Genomic DNA, 6,000 nt, shown 5'->3' with positions numbered 1-6,000 from the left:
AAAAATTTATATATATATATATATATATATATATATATAAATATAATGTGTACATATATATAGTGGTTTACTTCATAACATTGCAATTCCATTATGTTGTATTTTATAACCTTGAGACCAAAACATCTAAATCCCAAATGCTGACATCCCAAAACTCTGAAATCTCAGGACATTGAAAGTGTTCTTCATGACATTGAAAAACTAGAGTGCATTTGTAAATAATATCCTCTCCACCTATAACAACACCTAACTAACAAACACACTTTCTACTACGTTTCTGAAAGGGGGGCATGCCAACTCCAAGATTGCACTACACACTACAGTGGAAAAAAGTTAATTTCGTAGTGATACATTGAGGCTAGGAAGTTAACTTTTTTTCACTGTAGTATGATCTTGGAGTTGGTATATTAATTTACTGGGTGGGCGGGGGGGAGGGCTTGTCCCCCTGCAGAAACATAGTAGAAAATATTTTAGGTGGTGGTATAGGTGGAGGGGATCTTATTTATTTGTGCAATGTAGTTTTCAATGTTATGACGCACTGTTGTAGGTGGAGGGGATCTTATTTATTTGTGCAATGTAGTTTTCAATGTTATGAAGCACACTTTTAAGTGTTCTGAGTTTTCAGTGGTTTTAATTTTCGATGTTATGGTCTCAATGTTATGCAATTCAACGTTATGAAATTTCAATGTTATGAAGTAGACCTTTATATATATATATATATATATATATATGTGTGTGTATATATATATATATATATATATATATATATATATATATATATATTATTTGTTTGTTTATTTGTTTTATTTATTTATTATTTTATTTTACATTTGTTGACCGGGCTAGTCTAGCTGGATACATGTCCATTTTCAGTAGAGGCCCGGGGAGAAAAGCTCCAAGAAATCATACATAGTTAAAACAGAAGTTATTACAGATATTATAAAACAGCAAGTATTACAAAAGCTAATTATAATAAAAAATATATATTTTTTATCCCCCCCCCCACACACACACACCCACAGGTATATACAAATTGCAAAACACTTAGTGATTACATGATCAGGTGCAAGATACATATATGTTGTATAATAGTATTTTAAAGAATACGTAAATGGAAGAAAAGAAAGGATGTAGGATGAGGTATAGAGGATAGGAAAATAATTAGTCTGGGTTAGTACAGGAGCATAGCCAGTGTTTACTGAAGTATAGTTTTAAGTTCTTTTTAAAAAGTGAGAGAGAAGACTGAGAAGTGATTTCTGAGGGTAGTTTATTCCATATTTTTCCAACAGCGTTAGAGAATAAGGATTCACCTGCTGAGTTGTTGGGTTTAGTGGTCTTGATCAGTAGTTTGTTTGAGGAGCGTAGATTTTTGAGATTATTATAAGGTGTAATTAGGGTAGAGAGTATTGCGGTATTGCTAGGTTGATACAGGGTCTTGTGGATTATTGTAAGCTGGTGAAGTTGGAGCTGGTTAAGTAGTTCTAGCCAGTTTAGATGTCGTAGATTTAGGCAGTAATGGGTTCTAAAAGGAGAGCCTGTTGCAAATCTAGCAATATTGTTATAAGATGTTTCTAGTTTATTGAGGTTGTTTTTAGAGAGATTGGTGTATATAGGAGAAGCATAGAGGAGAGTGGAGGTTAGGTGAGTTCTGGCTATAGTGGTCCTAGCTTCAGGTGTAAGATAGGGTTTAATTCTGTAAAGGGATCCTAGTTTTTTGTTAACTAATTTTATTGTGGTGTTTATATGAGTGTCAAAGTTAAGATTGTTGTCTCTTGTTATTCCTAGCAGTTTAGTGGTTGGTTCAGGAGTGCTAAGAGTACTGTTGTTAGAAGTGAGATTGAAATGGAAAGAGGTGGACTTTCGGGTTGGTGTCTTTAAAGAGTAGTAGTTTAGTTTTCTTGGGGTTTAAGAGGAGGCAGCGGTGTGAGAACCATTGTTCTACAGTGTTGAAAGTTTTTTGAGTAAGATTATTAAGTTCAGTTTGAGAGCAGGCTGAGCAGATTATGGCAGAGTCGTCTGCATATTGAATACAGGTGGAGTAAGGAATAGCAGAACTCAGGTCATTAATATAAATGGAAAATAGGAGTGGGCCTAGTATTGAGCCCTGTGGGACCCCAAGGGAGATAAGTGATTTGATAGTTTATTTTGCCAGAGTACAGCCTGCCGGCAGTTTTCAAAGTAGGATCTGGACCAGCTCATAGATAGAGGATCGAGTGAAAGAGAGTTCAGTGTATGGAGGAGTAGTTTGTGATTAACCATGTCAAAAGATTTAGATAAGTCATGAAAACTGCAGATGAGAGAATATTTTTGTTGCTGCTGTTGTTAATGTGGTTAGTTAATGACCGCAGAGCAGTGGTAGTGCTGTGGGAAGGTCTGAAACCATGTTGACAGTTGGCAAGTAGGTTGGTCTGGAGAAGGTGGTTAAGAAGTTGTTTATGGATACACTTTTCCATAATTTTTGCAATAGGGGATAGTAAAGCTATAGGGCAAAAGTTAGAGAAGTCATTGGAGTTTCCCCCCTTTGTGTAGTGGGATGATATGATAAATTTTCCAGATAGATGGGACAGTTCCTTCACTTATAGATCTATTTATCAGAATGGAGATGGGATAGGCAATGGCTTTAGCTCCTTTTTGCAAGAATTCTGCAGGAAGTTTATCGGCTGTGGGAGTATTAGGTTTTAACTTTTGGAGAAGGGAGGAAATGAAGGAAGTAGATGCTGGTTGTAAGTGAAATAAAGGAGGTAGGTTTATAGAAGAGGTGGGCAGGTTAGAGGTATCTGGGGATAGGTGGCTAGCTAGAGTTTGGATGGCATCTGTGAAGAAAGAGTTGAAGGCATTGGCTGTTTGTGTGGGATTGCCAGGGTTTGAGCCTTGTGGGTTGGGTAAGATGGATTGGCCTGGGAAAAGAAGATTGTTAATACTAGTCCAGAATTTTCTAGGATCCTTTTGAGTGGTTTGCTGCAAATGTAGATAAAAGTTCTTGTCTAGTAGGATGGCTTTTTTTGTAATATTTCTATGTTCTCTAAATGTTTGTCGGTCTGCTAGATTCTTAGTTGAACGCCATTTTGCCCAGGATTTGTTTCTAAGAAGGATTTTTTGTTTAGTATTGTTGGTGAGCCAAGGGGCGGGCTTAGCTTTGGTTCTTATAGAGCGAGTTGGTGCATGGTGGTAAAGGATGGTTAAGAATGTTGAACTGAAGCGTTCAACTGCTTCATTTAGACGGAGTGATTTTAAAGGTGACCAGTTACATTGTCTTAGTTCTGTTAGAAAAAGTTCTTGGTTAAATTGCTTTTTTGAGCGTATTGTTCTGAAGCTGTTAGGGAATATTATGTTGGTTTTCTGTTTGATAATGTAAGTTAGAGAATGGTCACTTAAGTCATCTGGAAGGGTTCCTGTTATGTAGGCTTGATGAGGGGTATTAGTAAGTATCCAATCCAGGGTACTTTCTTTGTTATGGAGTGTGTTAGTTCTGGTAGGGCAGTTTATATGTTGTGAGAATCCATATAGGTTGATATGGGTGGCAGGGGTTGTACTAGTACAGGAATTCCAATCAATATTAATGTCCCCAAGGACTATGGTTTCTTGAGGGTGATTAATAGAAAGCCAGTTAAGGATATACTCAAGTGTATTAATGTTATTTCCTGGGGGAAGATAAAGACAGGTGATATTTATGGCTTTGCATGTGTTGACCTGAAGTTTGGCGATAATTACTTCTGCTCTATTATCCAAAGGGAGGTTCAGTTTTATAGTGCTGACTTGTAGCTCTCCAATATATATTGCATGAGCATGAGAGCAAAACATTATGGCAGACAAACTGAGCAGGATCAAAGGATCAAGACAGCTCCTCATGACTCCTTCGAGACTAGACTAGCCTGCTCAAGCCCATGGGTGGGGATGTTTCTGTATGCCTTTTCACCCTTTCTGCTGATCATCTGAATTCTTCACAAGATTCAGAGAGACGCTCCAAAGATACTTGTGATGATCGATTTGGTAGGCAAAATTAATTTTCCTTTCTTTGGAAAAGGCCAATGACTATTGCCACAAGCTTTCTCACAGAATTTAATAGGACAGGAGAAGTGTAATACTATCCAGTGTTCAACATCATCAGCTGCCTGCCCTGTTGATGGAATTCTAATATCTTTCAGGTGACTTTTTTTGAGAACTTGCAACAGGTATTAAAGGAGGCAAAGAAACCTGCTGCTAAAATCATATTCAAGTAAATGGAATGGATTTTCTAACTGGTGCCAGTCTGAAAACCAGAATCCTATTAAGACTCATACTTCAGTGATTCTTCAGTGTTTGTGAGAGTTGTTATCCTCTGGAATTTGTTCTGTCAAGATTAATCGTTTGACCATTTCTGCTCATCTACTACTGAATCCCCACCTTTCTACCGTTATGCTTATGAAACAGTTTTTTTTAAGTATTCACTCATGTAGTAGACTGGTGAGTATTGCTTGGAATCTTTTATTTTAGAAAAAAAAAGTTGATCTGTTTCCTTTTGATCCTGCTCATGAAGCCGATTTGAAGTGGTTATCTTGGAAAAAAGTGTTGTTCTTGCTGGAGTCAGAGCAATGGCTTAAGTGAGTTGCAAGTCATCCCTACCTAATATTTTACAAAGACAGGGTAATTTTGAGAACAAATCCTCCTTTTATGCTTAAGGTCATTTCACAGTTTATGTTAAGTCAGGCTGTTCATCTCGGTTTTCTTTCCAGAGCCTAAAAAAGAAGGGAGACAGATTTTCACTCTCTGGATGTCCAAAGGTAACTCTGGTACTGTATTGACAGAACAAATCAACTGCTTTTCTCTTGTGAAGGTAAGAAAAGGTCTACCATTGTCTAAACACAGTTTCGTAATAGTTACCCCAGGCTATTATTTTTTTTCTCACCACAAGAAGTCACTAACAGGCAAGTTCAGGGCAAATTCTACTAGAGCCCTAGCTATTTGGAAAGGAGTGAACACTAGAAACCGGTTATAGGCAACAACTTTGACTTCTGTGCAAATCTTTAACAAACACCAAAAAGCTTTCTTCATTACAACTGTTCTCCAGAGGAACCTGGACTTTGATCCAACTTCCTTCTGTCTTACTCCGTAAAGTATCGTGGTATTCATCCCCTGTTCTTCAGCAGTGATCTAATGATTAACGTAGTACAGTTGTCTAACTAAATTTACCCTAACAATTGATGCTAAAGTAGATTACTGCTGCAGTAGCTGCTTTTCCATCCCCCTGTTTTTGCTATATTTTGCCAGGATGTGGAATTGTTTGTTTTTATTTTCCTATTTGGCAGGTCTCTAGCCTTCCTTTCCTCTGAGGCAAGAAAGCTCTGAAGAATTTGGTGACATAACTACTATTTTTCTCTGCATCACTGTTGCATTCCAGTGGCTGGGATGCATAGAAGGAGGCCTAAAGGTTTGGAAGACAAGTCGGCTGGGTCCAATCCTTGGGGGAATATTTCATATTGCTTAAGACTATATATTTAGAAAGAATTGACATAGCATGATCTTGTTTTATAATGAGCAGCAAGCCAGCTTTCGTTCTTTCTAATTTCACCTTTATGAACAGGCTTTTCAACTCTTCTTCACTCTCAGGAATTAGGTGATTCCAGCATCTTATTCTTCTTACTCACCATTTCACGTGATAAATTAAGTAACCAAGTGATAATATATAGCCTTGTCACGTTCGTTTTTCAGTCCCAAACCTGTCAGATCAGTTATTCCATATTTGGTTCTTACTGATGCTGCTTGTCCTGCATACAGATTTTTTGGAAGGCAGCTAAGGTGCTTAGTATTGCCTTTTCTTTAATAATTTATCATGGTTGTTAGCTGGTGTACAGGTGTTGGCATAGTTAATAAAGCAGTAGATGATATTTTTCTGAACCTCTGTGCTTCTTGTGTTGTCCAATGGATCTTAGCAGTTTGGTATCTGGTGCCTTTGCCCCTTCTAAAGCCAACTTTTGTACTTGGTAGTTCTTGGTCCATATATTGATGAGTCCAGCTGTCAGG

General features: G+C 37.5%; 1 protein-coding gene across 2 annotated transcripts in view; it reads left to right on the top strand.

The window, feature by feature from the left end:
- Positions 1-6,000, top strand: part of ERBIN (erbb2 interacting protein) — a 3,184,408-nt gene that overhangs the window by 182,157 nt on the left and 2,996,251 nt on the right. The window lies entirely within an intron of this gene.

The sequence above is a fragment of the Protopterus annectens genome, chromosome 2.part1 (genome assembly GCF_019279795.1).
Source record: "Protopterus annectens isolate FY-2018-M chromosome 2.part1, PAN1.0, whole genome shotgun sequence".
Classification (NCBI taxonomy): domain Eukaryota; kingdom Metazoa; phylum Chordata; order Ceratodontiformes; family Protopteridae; genus Protopterus; species Protopterus annectens.
The sequence above is the reverse complement of the archived record's forward strand: the minus strand, read 5'-3'. Positions and strand labels throughout refer to the sequence as shown.